Source organism: Corvus kubaryi, unplaced genomic scaffold (assembly GCF_017639235.1).
Source record: "Corvus kubaryi isolate FWS band 111438036 unplaced genomic scaffold, C.kubaryi_AGA036_p1.0 split1-65, whole genome shotgun sequence".
Taxonomy (NCBI): domain Eukaryota; kingdom Metazoa; phylum Chordata; class Aves; order Passeriformes; family Corvidae; genus Corvus; species Corvus kubaryi.
Genome location: NW_024582080.1, coordinates 5,376,533 through 5,391,168, shown reverse-complemented (window position 1 = coordinate 5,391,168; position 14,636 = coordinate 5,376,533). Strand labels below are relative to the sequence as shown.

General features: G+C 41.0%; 1 long non-coding RNA gene across 1 annotated transcript; it reads right to left on the bottom strand.

The window, feature by feature from the left end:
* Positions 1–5,495: 5,495 nt before the first annotated feature.
* LOC121658007 lies at positions 5,496–13,156 on the bottom strand. Its single transcript, XR_006013822.1, has 3 exons — positions 12,082–13,156; positions 6,596–6,717; positions 5,496–6,470 (listed from the first exon to the last, which is right to left on the bottom strand). It is a non-coding gene; the product is annotated as an uncharacterized LOC121658007 (long non-coding RNA).
* Positions 13,157–14,636: the final 1,480 nt, after the last annotated feature.

Below are 14,636 nucleotides of genomic sequence, written 5' to 3'. Positions count from 1 at the left end.
TATGAAGATCCTTTAAAGATTAAAAAAGAAATGGAAGTGCAAATATGATACTGTAGTAAGATCTGTTGGTCTCCTCTGTTAAATAGTGGAGAAAAACTCCACGAAAGAAGAAATTATCTGTGTAAATTTTATCTATACCCAACACTGAAGATAAAAGCTAAAGTCAAGACTGTCCTGCTTCCCTCACATCTGCATCAAACCCAAACACCTTGAAAGCTATCTATAAAGAAATTAAATATAGCATTGATGTGTCTACCTCAAGTTGGAAACTGCAAGTAATTGAACTGTGCAGAGGTTAAAAAAACCCCACAATGGGTATCCAAGAAAATGAGTCAAAGCTGTGAGTCTTGATGAGCCTTTTTTTTAAACATGCAAACCTTTGGGATGGAATGTGTACATGGCACAGTGAGACTGACATCTCTGATCAAATATAACATAAGCACTGTTCAAACACTGTAATTTAGTTATTACTCACCAGGTCTGTGTAACCTGTAGAGAAAATAGCCTGATGGTATACTATATCATATTACTATAAACAGGAAGAGATTCAAGTTATTTCAATGTAAGAAAAAAAATGAAAATAAATGGAAGTTGGTGAAGCTCTATGTAAAATATGTTGTACTAATGCATTCTTAAAAGATAACTTCTGTTTACTTGGAGAAAATAAAAAAGTTGTAGAATGGACAAACTTACAGCCCAGAAATGACAAAGCTGAGTTTTCCTATGCAATTATATCTGCTCCCTTGTGCCTACTTGTTATGATAATGCAATTACTTGATCACCAACAAATTTCCAATGATACATTAGAAAATCTTGCAATAACTTTTACAGTTCTTATGAGGGACATTTTGGAAGGAATGGTTTTACTGGGGACTTTCCCTAATTCACCAGGTATCACGGTAAATAAAGGTTATTCATGGACTTTCCCATAAAAAAAACTTGTGCATTTTAAAAAAGATTTCTGAAAAAATGTATTATATACTTTTATCAGAAAAGTTACATGTAAATGTGAAAGTGAAGACAAATTTCTCACACTAAAAAGGTCTGCAAATAGCTTCAGTGAAGCTCAATATTCATTAACAACATCCCACCCCCTTTCTCTCTCTAACTGTCTTCTTTATTGCTGTACTAGGAAGATGGACTAAAGATTGATAATACCAACCAAATCCATTCCATAACTTCAGTTGTGGATGTATCTGCTGAAGAAGTTTCAGAATTTCTTCCTATAAAACACCTGTTTTATGGACAAATGTAAAACACCCTAAAGTTGTGGGTTTTTTCCCTTAACCTATATGTAGGAGTAATTTCCAAAGAATGAGTTATCGTTCATACAGTGGAGGTATCATGGCCAGCAGCCAAAAAGCAATATTAGAAGTTGCCTCCTAGGCAGGTAATCTAGTGTGTGGGGGAGGGAAACAGGGTTGTGCTGAGCTTCTTATTTAACCTAGGGAGTGCCACTGACCAGGAACGCCACAAATTATATGGAAAAAGGAACTCTTCAGTCAGTGAAGTGGTTCAACTTAGAGGAAAAAAACAAAGGAGCTTGCTGTCCTTTTCTGAGACAGCACAGGTCTGCAAGAGTCAGCACAATGATGATGTTGGCATTCCACAACATGTCGTCCCCAGCAGGAGCCAGACTGACTGCTCCTGATACAGAAGTCTTGACAGAGATAAAGCTCGTGGAAGGGTGTTGCAAAATGATTAGAGGATCAGGGACATGGATTATTGATAAAACCAGATCAATAAAAGAACTGTACAAGCAAAAGGCCTGCAAGCAAAGGTTTGTGTGAGAAACAGGCCTGAGAACAAAAAGGGAGTTTTGAGGATGTGCAGCTGTGCAGATAAGATGTACTGACCATGAGAAGGGAGGGTGAACTCTGAATTCTTTAATCATAACATAACTAGTAGAAGCTTGCCAATGCAGTCTAATTATGTAGAAGCAGAAATGCACTTTGATAGGTTTAAGCCAATTAAGAGTTAACAGGCTTGTATACTATATAAGTGCCTCTGGATTGCTAATAAACGGAGCTTGCTTCTATCAATCACATTGGTTGTTTGCAATGTCTTCCCCCACCGAAGTCGTCGAACTTTTTCAACAGAAGGGGTCTTAATCATCCAGGTCTCAGGCTGCAGAGAGTGCCTGCTGCTTCTCTCCAAGACTCTGGAAGTGATGGTGTCCTCAGCTGTATGTGGTGTGTGCTCTGCTCAAATCACTGAGTTACAAGGTGAAGCTGCCAAGACTGAATAATGTTGGAGAGAGTGAATGGGAGGAAGTCTACAAGTTCATCATGAAGATCTGTCAGAGGTCATCCAGAAGCTACATTTGAGTGGGTGGTAGCTGGAAACACTTGACTTCCACCAACAGAAAGAAAGTTGTTTCTATAGAAAGAAAGTTGTTTCTATTACTGTGCATGTGGAACTGAAGGACGCCACTGGTGAACAAGAACATCAGGCCATGCAACAGCATTATAGAGAAGCTTTAATAAACATCTCTTATATACTGCCTCAATAAGAACAGGACTTGAGAAAGAAGCCTCATGATTGCAGGGACAGGTTTTTGGTGGGGGCGAGCAGAGGGCAGGCTTTAATCACTCCAAGATCTGCTGCAAGGGTAGCACAGTGGTGTGCAAGCAGTCCAGGAGTTTTCTGGAATCCAAGAGGACAGTCTTTCAACACAGGGGATACATGAGATAAGCTGCAAAGGTAATCTGCTAAGTCTTCTACTAACAAGTAAGGAAAAACTGATCAGTGCCATAAGTATCAATGGTATCTTGGGCTGCAGCGACCATGTTGATGGGAATTCAAGATCCTGAGAGATTCAATGAAGGCCAGAATTGGCACAGAGACCTTTGATCTCAGAGCAGATTTTGACCTGTTGAGGGATTTGCCTGGCAGGATTTTATCGGAGGCTGTCCTGAAGAACAAAAAGAGACCAGGAAAGCTGACTGATTTTCAAAGACATCTTCCTTAACATACAAGAATGGCTCCATTATGGTGTTCTAGAACTTAAGCAGATACAGTAGAAGGTCAGTCTGAGTTAACGGGGAACTCCTGATTGATCTGAAATACAAAATAGCAAGTGTACAGAAGGTGGAAGTAAAGACAAGGTATCTGGAATGACGACAAGCTATACAAGAGGATTACAGAGACACTGCTGCAGGGAAGAAACTGAGAAAGCAAAAGCTCAGTTGGGATTCAAATTGGCAAAGGACCTGAAGGGGGACAAGGTCTTTTAAAGGTAAAACAAAAGCAAAAGTAATATGTGGACTCTTTGCTGAATAACTTGAGGGCAAAGTGACAAAGGATATAGAAAATGCTTAAGTTCTCAGTGCTTTCTTTGTCTCAGACTTTACTGGCAATGTGTGCTCCCAGTCCCTGGTCCCTCCCAGGTCCCTGGTCCCAGCCGCAGAGTTTGTGGCAGTCAAGTGCTACTCACGCTAGAGGAAGAGTGAGCTAATGATAATTTAAACAAGCTGGGCATACACATGCATTCAGCATTGCGGAGGGAGCTAGCCACTCTCACTACAGGGCTGCTCTATATCATCTTTGGTCTTGATGATAAGGGACAATTCCTGATGACTGGAAATCTTCAGGAAGGTTGAAAAAGAAGACTGTAGGAACAACAGGCTAGTCAGCCTCACACCAGTCCCCAGGAAAACTGCAGAACAAGTCCTGGAAATAATTTCTGGCACGTGAAGGAGATCAACATGTTTAGGAACAGTCAGTGTGGTTGTTCAAAACAAGACGTCTGACTAATCTGATTGCCTTCTGGGGGTAAGCAGAGAACACTGAATGCTGCTTAGTTTTAGAAAAGCTTTTGACATAATCTCCCATAGTACCTTTGTAGAGAGGAAACAGAGGTACTGGATGGATGGACTACAAAGTGCATGCAGACCTGGCTTTGGTCAGCACCTCAAAGTCAAGCTGGCAGTTGTGGCAATCCTCAAGGATGGGCAGATACCTGGGCTGATTGCAAGGAAGCAGTGAAAGTCGTCTGTTCCACAAGTAAGGGGGAGCCAGGAGCAGAGTACTACAACAGAGGCAGTAGGGCAGGAGCCTGGACAGTGAGAACCCAGTTCACCAGCACCTAAATGAGGCATGTTGGGTCTGGCTGTGGTGTCCAGAACTAGATATTATGCAGTCATGACAAGGCAAGTCTGTAGTGAAGAGGAACAGGTCAGGTCAGGAAAACAGTGCACAGATCAGGGCCCAAGTTTGGACCATCAGGGCTCATAACCAGGCACAGGTATGGCTGCAATGCAGTGGGAGCTGTAGCTCAGGTGGGAGCCAAACAGTTGAGCTGCAGCTCTGAGGAGCTCTCAAGAGAAGGGAGTCGGCCTTTTCTGAGGCCTTGTTTCAGAGCTGCCTGGGATCACTCTGTCCAAGGACACGAAAGGAAGGGGAACAGCCCTCCACTGCACTATCCCTAAGTTGACCCTGAGCCCAGGGACCCAGACCTCCAGGAGGGCAGATTTTCTCAGGGCTTTCACACTGATATTACTGCTGTCTTTATTAAAGAGTAGAATGACAGGATAGAGTTGACTTTCTGTTTTGTGAATGATGTCACCAAGAGGAACAGTTGATAAGGTGGAAGGATGGGCTTCCATTTGGAGTGACCTCAAGAGGCAGAGACACTTGCTGACAGGCAGAGCAGGCAGCAGCAGGAGCTGGCTGCCCAGCATGGGAAAACTAACTGGGAGCAAGGCAGGCACAGGCAGATCTCACTAACAAGGATCCAGAAGGCTGAGTCATTAAATCTGGACAGGATCAGGTCTGGACAGAGTGAACAGGTATAGCTCAAAAGTCTGCACTCACAAGGCAGGTCTACTGCCATGTTAGATAGGCCCAAAGTCAAACCAGAGATTCTGGGCCAGGGTCAGGATTAAGAATGTACAAGATCAGGCACAGATGTAGATGCCTCACAACAGCAATGCAGCACAGGGCACAGCAATACACCCTCTATAAAAAGCAGATTCCAAGGGAATGGAGGGGCATGCCCTCATTTGTGTCTTGCTTTGCAACAGCTCTTACAATAAGGGAGCTCACCTTGGACTGAGCCAGCAACACTCTTTAGCTCAGCCAACTAAATTACCAGAAGGGGGGAATGTGCCCAGGAACCTGGCAGCATCTCATGAAATTCAGCAAAAGCAAATGCAAAATCCTGCATCTGGGATATAATATTGTAATGGCAAAGGCTGACTATCAAGAATGCAGATGTGTAGAAAGGAACCTAGGTTTAGGATGATGAGTGTGAATAAGCAGTGCAGTTCTGCAGCAATGCAAGCTTAAACACAAATAGGGCTGCATTAGTAAGAACATAGCCACCAGTAGGTTAGTTGAAGTGCTTACTCTCCTCCCCCTGGCACTTGGATGACTGCATTTGGAGAGTTGTGTCAAGTTTGGGTGTCCACAGTATAACAAACACATTGACAAACTGGCAGAGTCCATCAGAGGCCATCAAAATAGTTAGGAAATGAAAGCACGTGACATATAAATAGAGGTTGAGAGTGCTGTGTTTATTAATTTGTAATAAAAGAAGGCTGGGTGACAGCTAATTGCTGTCTTCAACTACGCAGTAGGTGGAAACAGAGTAGATGGGGCCAGGCTGCTTGGATTTACACAATGAAAATAGGAGATGCAATGAACAAAAATTGTGGGAGAGCAAATTCCTGATAAGTACAAGGAGAAAAAAGTAACCATGAGTATGGCCTAACAGTCGAAGAAGATTCCCAGAGAAAATTCAACTCTGAAGAGATACAAAATTTGACTGGATAAAAGTTCTTCAGCAACCTACGTTACTCACAGTGTTGAGGACTGGAGAGGTCAGAGAAGGGAGATTTAGATCAGGTCAACTTCCAAGGACCCTGACAGCCTAAATCTATGTCATGCACCTCATTGTCAGCTCAGATTCTAGGAATGTCTTAGAATGTATTTTGAAAACAAGACTTGGAATCATGATCTGTATGTAATTTTTTATTATAAGGTTGTAATAAGCCTTTAAATACTGTTCACTACAACGAAGAATAGATATCAGTGTCTCACTGTCCACATGGAAAACAGTGCCATGTGTGCTTCTGCAGGGGTGACCAAGGTTTGATACTATATAATAATGTCATTAATGATCTAGATGATGGAATGCAGTGTGTGCTTATTAAATCTGCAAACAATACTAGGCTGGAAGCAACTGTGTACATTGGAGGACAAGATTAGAATACAAAATGATCCTGACAAACTGTAGGAATGGTCTGAGAAAAACAGGATGTTACTGAACAGTCACAAGTGTAGGGCATTACTTTTAGTAGACATACTAAATTGCACAAATACAGGATGTGGCGCATCCAGCTTGTTTGTACTTTTGCAGAACATGATTCAGGGGCAACAGAGGATCACAAGCTGAGGAAGAGTCAACAGTGTCATGTTGCAGCAATAAAAGCAAACAATACTGGCATTTTTTCTTTAAAAGTTGTAATCTGCAAGACATGAGAAATAATAATAAATAAAATAAGACATCAGGAAAGATGCTGGACAACTAACACAAGATCATGACTTTAAGCCTTATTGGGATTCTGATGACAGGGTAATAATTTTGACTTACTTTCTTGGTGAAACTGTAAACATCCAGAAATGCATCCTTTTCCCAGGTATCACATCCCTTCTTTTACAGTCATAGACGTAAATCATTAAGCCATTATCAATAAAATATCCAGAAAGGTAATCCTAAAGCAAGGAAAAATAAATAATGCTTGGAAATTGAGGAAGAAGTGTTTCACAGCTCTTTCTTTTCTAACTTATAGATGGCTTTCCTTTTGGTGGTGGTGCTTTTTGGGATTTTTTTTTTTGGCAGTAATGTCAGAAAACAAAAGAACTATCCTGAATAACACCTTCTTTTCATTTTAGTGAAAGCAAACAAAAAACTAGATAAATTCCTTTGGATAAATCCTGCATGCCTTTCATTCAGAAAACTTCTCAGAAATCAGTTGCTTTGTAGGAATATAACAAACATGTTTACTAGGTGTTTTGTTGGTTTTTTTTAATAAACTATTTCCAGAGTTACAGATATAATAGCTAAATACATAAAATGGGAAGATAATCATAGAAATATTAAATCACAGAATAGCCCAGGTTGAATGGGATGTCCACAGATGATCTGGTCCTGCTTTTCATGGGAAAGAGAGCCTAGATGAGATTATTTAGCACCCTGTCCGATTGCATCTTGAAAACCTCTAGTGATGGGGATTCTACCACATCCCTGGGGCTGTTGTTCCACCTAATCAGTGTTCTCAATGAAAAACATTCATTTCTTATGTCAACTTTCCCAGTACAACTTGTACCCACTCCCACTTGTCTTCTCCATGTGACTCCTGGTGAAGGAGTCTCTGTCTTTGTAGATGCTCTTTAAGTACTAGAATACTGTGATGAGGTCCCCCCTGAGCATTTTCTTCTCCACAGAAAAAATATGTAACTCCTTCAGCCTTTTCTTGTAGGGTGTGTTCTCCAGCCTGTCATCACCTTTGCAGCCCTGGTTTGGACCCTTTTCAGTCTGTCCATATTTTTCTTGAATTGTGGTGCCTAGAATGGGACTCTGACTGCATCCTGACAAGTGCTGAGTAGAGTGTGAAATAATGTCAAATAATACTCATAGTTACTGTAGGTTCCTGTTGATAATATCAATGATATATCAATAACTGTTGAGTGTTCCCTGATAATAAAATTAGGCCATCAGTTGCATATACTTGGTTGAGATAAACTAGCCTATCAATTTTAAACCTTCCGTTGATCTCTCCTCCTTGGTGTATTATAAATGTTAAGTCCTTAAAGGTATAATTTAATTTTTCTAATAACATACAAGAGCTTGTGATCCTTTTTGTCTCCTGCCGTTGTTCATACTGCAGCATACAGACAAAGTGTGTGACCAACATCCTTTCTGTCTAAGCGTTTCTCTGGTTTCAAGTAGCTAAAGTGAAAGCATGCAGACCACATAAAATAAACATAATTTGTTGATGATTTAGGTCTTTTTCTTCAAGAAATATATGTTTCATAGCAACAATTAGTTTATTGTGTTATGGCAGTGTTTCCACCAAAAGTTAATTTCCATCATCAGTTATTGTCTAGAAACACACTAAAAGAAGCATGTCAGAAGTAACAATAATTTACATGTTTTTAACCCTAATTAGAGTTTAGAATTTTATTTTTTTTTTAATATTTTATGCTGAAAAAAGCTCATAGAAATCTAGTTGTAAAAAGTGTCTTGTACTAACAATGGCAGCATGGACTGACTTCTCTGGGATTTGGCCACAGTGATAATCATTGAAGGGTAATTCTTAAAGCTAGCTGGCAGCATGAGTGCTTGACAAAGAGTAGAGAATATAAGAGGAGGAGAGGAGACCAGAAGGACTTTTCTTAAGATCCTAAATGTTGTCTAGAAAATAAATCTTTATGTGCCCTCATGTTACCACATTCCCATCATGCAAGAGCCAACAACATAGATTGAGGCATCTACAGATCAAGGAGTCGAGATATCAATATCAATGAAATGAAAAATCAGTTATGGAGAACCAACAAAGAGGTCAATATTAATAATTGGCCTTCATAATAATTTATTTAATAATAACATCAATACCAAAAATTGTATTAATTTCACTACTAAAAAGGCTGTCATGGTTACTCTTGCAAAATATAAGAAAGGTGAGAATAAAATGTCCAAACGGAATAAGCAGCTCAAACTCGTAGTTTCAAAGCATGATTTGTGAAACAATCACAGAATAAACTCTTTCAAAGCCAAGAACCTAAGCTATGCATTACTGCAACAAATCATGCTACTATGTTTTCTGTAATCAAACATACAAATCCTGCTATTTACATCTCTGCAACTTTTATTATGATTACACCCTAATAAAAGCAGTTAAGTAAAGAAAAAGAAAAACTGAATACATATTGTCATTTAAAAGTAAAAGTTCTGTTTTATGTTCATCTGGTTACTGTTCAACTACTTCTCAGACTATTACCTCTTTTTACTCTAAAAGCTTATGTTTAATGAATTCTTCTCAGTAGAATTTATAACCATGAGAACAAACATAATGTCTATTTTATTTTTTGTACTCTGAGTGTTAAAATCAGAGAGACTAATACAAATTAATACAAATTTCTTATAGATAATACCTATATTTTAAAAAATTTCAGCCGAATTATTTGGATAACCTATTTCAATAAAAACAAAATAACTTCTTGAAGTCATACTGTCTTCATCTGCTTCACCGTGATTGAAATGTAGAGAATCTCACATGGAAGGTCTGTTACAGCGTTTCTGAAATTGCACAGGATGTAACAACTTGCCTCAAAAAATACCTACAAGGTATTTTTTTTAATATTGCTCTCTTTCAAGACTAAAGTAAGAAATTATAGAAAAAGCATGTAGAAGTTATTTACAGTTAGAGTAGCAAAAAATTAAACTAGTTTATTTTACTTCTGCTTTAGTGCACCCTGTCATGTGGAAGTTAAAAACAGTGAATGAAACATCTCTGAGCTATGTGATGTGATTGACATGCTGAAGGGAAGGGAAGCCATCCAGAGGGACCTTGACAGGCTTGAGGGGTGGGCCTGTGCCTCCCATGTGAAGTTCAACAAGGCCAAGTGCAAGGTCCTGCACCTGACTCGGCAATACCAAGCACAAATACAGGCTGAGGAGAGAATGGATTTGGGACAGCTCTGAGGAGAAGGGCTTGGGGTTGCTGGTGGATGAAAGGTTGCACATGAGTCAGCAATGTGCACCCACAGCCCAGAAAGCCAAACATATCCTGGGCTGTGTCCAAAGCAGCGTGGCCAGTAGGTCAAGCGAGAGGACTCTCCACCTCCGCTCTGCTTGGGTGAGATCATATATGCAGTACTGTATCCACCTCTGGTGCCCCAAACACAAGAAGGACATGGATGATCAAATGACTGGAGCACCTCTCCTGTGACAACAAGTTGAGGGAGTTGGGGTCACTCAGCCTGGAGAAGAGAAAGCTCCAGGGAGACCTTACAGCACTTTCCAAAACCTTAAGGGGGCCTACAGGAAGGCCAGAGAGGGACAATTCAAAAGGGCATCTAATTATAGGACAAGGTGGAATGGCTTTAACCTGAAAGAGGGTAGGTTCAGATTAGATATTAGGAAGGAAATCCACTGTGAGGCTGGTGAGACAGTGAAATGAATTGCCCAGAGAAATTGTGGATGCCCCATCCCTGTAAATGTTCAAAGCCAGGTTGGGTGAGATCCTGGGCAACCTGGTGTAGTGAGTGGTATTCCTGTCTATGGAAGGGGCTTGGAAGTAAATGATCTTTAAGGTCCCTTGTTACTGTCTCTGTCCAGCTCTGTGGGGTCACACGTGTGCATGCACAAACGCATGGACAGCTTCAGTAATATTGTCGGCAGCAAAGAGGCAGGAAGGCTCTTTGCGTGGGTTCCCACAGGAGCATTTACCGCCCCTACACCGTAGAAAGGTCCAGAGGCAAAGATGAGAACATCTGTGAACTTAGGGTTTTATCTGGTGGCAGGGAAAAGGCAGGACAAAGGAACAAGGACCAATGAGGAAGCTCTGAGGGAGTGGAAAAGGCGAAGGGCCAACAGCCAACTGGGGTACATTACCATAACAGAACAAGGCATCCTGGGAGAGGCTTCTTTCCCTCGCCACGACTACTAACTCTCTGGCACCAGAGACTGTCTGACCAAGAGCTTTCTTTGTCCATTGTGCCACAAGCTAATGGGCCCCACAGTCCCTTCCAACCCAAACCATTCCATGATTCTATCTGGTGCAATCCATATGCATAGCAGGGAAAATTTAGATGCTGTGATGACGTTTCTCTTTACATTTGCCAGGGTTTTTTTTTTTTTTTGAACTTACAAGAAATCCTGGTTTTCAAGAGAAAGGGGCTAATAGCACTTCCTGATCCTGGCACAGGAACAAATCACATTATCCTTACTCATGAGAATAATCTAATTAAACACAACAGGAGTCCTCATATGGACATGGTAAAGCAAGCAGTATTTTGATGCCACAGTTGCAGACAAATGAAAATTCTCTTCTTTCAATCATGGTTCAGCTCTGATCTATATAATTTCATTATTTAAAAAAAAACACTTATAAGAGTCAGTGTAAACATATGCCTGTACAGAGCAATCCCTATTTACTGAAATAGTTCCATGTTTTGTAGCCAAGAGTCTGTCTTCTAAAGCATGTTCTTTCAAGCTTTCACAGTTGAATGATTACATAATCTTTTTACCCCAAAAATGAAGTAGTATTGCTAGAATTTATTTTAGAACTGAAATAAAAATTGAGCTAAAACTTTAAACTTTGTCAGTTTTATTTTCTTCCCCATATGCTTGTGGCAGACATAATAACATGGATAAAGGCCTTTTTCTTTGTTTTTTGATATTATATTTGGGACCACCTTCTGGCATTTATGGAGAATGGAATCTGAGAAAATTTGAAGAATATAATAGGAAGAAAAATTCCCTCCCGTCAACAATTACAGCTGAGGGAAAAGTATGCTCTGGAAACAAAGGGATTGCTTTCTCTCATTTCTGTGGGAAACAAGTGTTGTAAAAGGTACAGAAACAGACAGGATTGGATCCTGTCATCAGTCCTGTTTTTGTGAAGGATGAAGAAGTGCATAGCATCCTTTCACTCCTGCCACACCTAGTCTGGGCCTGTGTCAACGGCTGATCTTGCATCCTGACCTAGAAATGGCTACAGTTATGCAAATACTATGATTTGCTAATGCAGAGCACCTTGCTGGACTGAGATCCAACTAAACATCTCATGAATGAAATTGCCACTGAGAAATTCACAGTCTTTGGAATGAATATGTCAATATCAAGAAGATGAGACAAACAATATTTTTAAAGGAAAGATCTGAATCATGTTCTATAGCATTTCTTGTGCATGTACTTTTACTTTAATTTTCAGTCTGATGAGGTGTTAGAATGGAAGCAAATGAACACCAGAGCTGCAATTACTAAAGGGCTGAGATTAACGTTTCAAATTTGTTTTTCTTTCAGAGTGACAGTGCTACAATAATGTTCACATGAGTTGATGAATGGCTCACCTCAATGAAAGTTTGCTTGTCAGAAACAAACACTGTTGATTAGAGAAGACAGCTACTTCTTTACAACGCTCCAGCTTATAAAAATAAAGAGAACATAATTTTGTCAAAATTTATTTGTAAAATCAAACATGAGTTTAAGAACTAAAGGAAGTCTCTCCTATTAAACATATTGTTGGGAATTAACCTTCTTTTAATGATTTTTTTCCCCCTAATACTACATATACTATATTATATGATTTCAGCAGTGGAAATGTTAACTAGTTCAAACTGGGTATTATATAATAAAGGATTTGACTAATACACTTTTAAAGAAACTCAGGACTGCAGCTTTATCAGAAACTCAATGTGGAGGAATGCACTGATAGTTGTATAAGGAACAGCTGTAGTCAGGAATTACTGCAGCAGTTGGGGACATGGGCAAATGATGGAATCTTCCATGAATAGTAGCATGAAGTGTGGAATGGAAAATAAACCATATTAAACCATATTTTGTTATCCTGCTTTTCGAGAGAAAGAACATTTGTGTGGTTATGTGCTATTAGTTCATCTGTTCCACCACAAGGATGAACAAGTCACTGAGAAATTTTAGGCAAATTTAACAATGCATCTCAAAGCTTCCAAGTTATTTCGGGATTTGTGAAAGTCAGTAAGTCAATAGAAATCCAATTTAATATACTTACCAGTAGAAAAGCAATTATAATTTAGCCTCCTACCCATTTGCCAAGGACAGGCAGTAACCAAGAGATGAATCAGAACAAGAAACCAGTCAACCCACCAGCCTACATGAAGCTTTCAACCAACAATACTATTTGTAGCAACATGTCTCACCATATAGATGTAGATGTGAGAATAATGAAGAGAACTGACTGTCGTGGGTTAGCTCCTAAAGGTGTTACAATTTTTAGAGACTGTTACAGAATTCTAGGCTTAGGTTTCAGTTTTGCAAAAGAGGTCATGTATTCCTGAGAGCAGCTAAGTGAGTGTGTATTCAGCTTTGCTAATTCTGCTATGGGGCTGGTGAGAATAGAACCTTTGGCACCTCCATGAATATAAAAAATTAAAGTACACCTTTACTGCGAATCATACATGACTGCTTGTGGCTGGTGCAAATTGTAAAGGAATTTCTTCCAAGAAAACTTTGTGCTTTTTTATCTCCCATAAATGACCTTTTGGGTTTTCTTCCCATCTTTTGAAGCTTTCTGAAATAATGTTGGCTCTGTGTTTCACAGCTAGCCACTGTTTTAGTCATGTCTATGTATCCAGGTTATACATACTAACAAGCACTTATGAACTTTGCCAAAAAGTAAAGGTATCATACTGTATCTCCAAGTACATAGAGCAAATGCATCTTAGTACAGAGCTGAGGTATTCTCTTTCTTTTGGTGGAGCTTACAGCAGCTGCTGTAATCTAGGAGGATTTACTGATCCAGTTCTGCTGATTCATCGTGTTTATGCAATTTATTACCTAAAGATGGATATAAGGAGGACGAGCTATTCAGCCAAAACCCCAAGTCTGGGGCTACAGAGAGTCAGGATGAACGGTATTCTACGACCAGGGGCCAAGCTTTGTTGCAAAATTAAACTCTGTGATGAGAGTCACTATGAAGCCAAGAACGTCTTTTTTGACAGGTATGGATTAACCCCAGCACACCTAGAACAAATATATACAACTTTATTCAACACATACAACAACTATTAAAATAATTTGAGTACCCTCAAAGCATCAGACGAACTTCTGTTTCTCTAGTACTGGAGAGGCTTGACAAAAATGCTCATTGCCATGAGCATTGCTGCAACCAAGGGGCTTGGTAAAACTGCTGTTGACTGGACATCGCTGCATGTAAGACCACCACGAAGCAAGAAGATTAACAAGAACTCTGGGAATATATCCCTTTCCTTGAACAAGCAGCACATGAGTTCTCAGACTGGCTGAAACCCCAAGGTTTCTCCTGTCCCTCCCCATGCCAAAGGGGACCCCAGCTCAGGAGCAAGGCACACTCCCTGACACCCTCACTCCAACCTCACCACTCTCTAAGGCTGGAGCTGCTAAGGAAACCCACCCAAAAGGTCCCTACCCTAACACTTTCACAGAATCACAGAATGTGTCAGGTTGGAAGGGACCACGGTGGTCCAACCTCACTACTCAAGCAAGGCCATCCTAGACCACATTGCACAGGACTGTATAGACACACTTTGAGGGAGACTCCGCAACCTCCCCGGGCAATTCGTTTCAGTGCACGGTCACTTTCCTCACACACAGCGTGGGGCCCGGGCGAAAAAGGCAAGGCAGACAGCACACAGGCTGGAAGGTGCGGGAGCGGCCCGAGGGGCGCCGCACGGCTCTGCCCGGCCGGTCGAGGGCAGCGCAGGGCCGTGACCCGCGGGGCCCCGGGGGCGGCCAGGAGGCGGCACCTCCCCGTCACCTGCGGCCCCCGCGGTGCAGCGGCACCACCCGCCCCTCCCGCACGGGGCGCCCTGGGGCGGCGGGGCGCGGCCGGGCGGGCGCCCGGGGGGCTCCACCCGGTCCCTTCGGGAGGCCTTGCGAGATCTCCCCA